The sequence below is a fragment of the Morone saxatilis genome, unplaced genomic scaffold (genome assembly GCF_004916995.1).
Source record: "Morone saxatilis isolate NCDOM2014 unplaced genomic scaffold, NCSU_SB_2.0 Contig16, whole genome shotgun sequence".
Lineage (NCBI taxonomy): Eukaryota > Metazoa > Chordata > Actinopteri > Moronidae > Morone > Morone saxatilis.
Window position 1 is genome coordinate 14,665,306 of NW_023339718.1, and position 786 is coordinate 14,666,091.

At 37.0% G+C, this 786-nt stretch overlaps 1 protein-coding gene across 4 annotated transcripts in view; it reads right to left on the reverse strand.

The window, feature by feature from the left end:
- The window catches only part of ikbkb (inhibitor of nuclear factor kappa B kinase subunit beta), a 19,173-nt gene extending 18,642 nt beyond the window's left edge, over positions 1 to 531 (reverse strand). For 2 of the 4 annotated variants that reach the window (XM_035659249.1, XM_035659246.1), the window contains exon 1: positions 369 to 531. The gene's annotated coding sequence lies outside the window, so the exon portion shown is untranslated. Of the gene's footprint in view, positions 1 to 300 lie in introns of all 4 variants that reach the window. The other 2 variants (XM_035659248.1, XM_035659247.1) reach the window with 2 other exon arrangements.
- Positions 532 to 786: the final 255 nt, after the last annotated feature.

Consider the following 786-nt stretch of genomic DNA (forward strand, 5'->3'; position numbering starts at 1 on the left):
ATATATATATATATATAACAAATGTACATGACAGACAGGTCAGGTCCAGTGTTATAAAGCACTGCCCGTATATATCTGTATATAGTCATGTACTCACAGTGTCCCACAGGCTATTACCAGGCCTATTCATTACTGTGACAATAAATGCATCAATCAGACTGCTTCTGTGTTTGTCTTTATCCTCCACTGTGATTATCGATCTCTGATCATTACAAAATAATGCATTCAAACACCAAACACTTTCACTTTACTGTGTATGTTTCCTGTTTTCTGGTGTTATTACGATACACTACAACGTACCCGTGTTCGGACTGAATTTCCATGCAGACAAGCGCTTCACCTTCAGTATTACTCAAACTAAATCCTACCTTAGACTTCGTAAGCACGTTTTCACACCTGCTTTTCTTTGAACTCTGTGCGTATCCGGGCTTTAAACGACCTAAACTTTTTTTTTTTTTTACTATAGTAGTGAGTTTTGGCGACACAACATATCTCACAAACTTTCTACTTCCTGATTCTCATGTTTCCTGTAAACCTGAAGAGACCCGCCCACAGTGAGGAGGCAGAGTCCTCGGTTCAGATCTCCAGCTGCTGGTTTCAGGATTAATTTAGCTAGAGTCATGTTTTAGGAGGAAACCTAAACTTGGGCTGTACTTTTGAGAAATACTTATCAAAATGTCTTAGAAATGTATTCTATTTACATAAAATTAAAATACCAGGGCTGAGTAAGTACATTTACTCAAGTTCTCAAATTTGAGTTACTATTTTCATTTTATGTTACTGTAT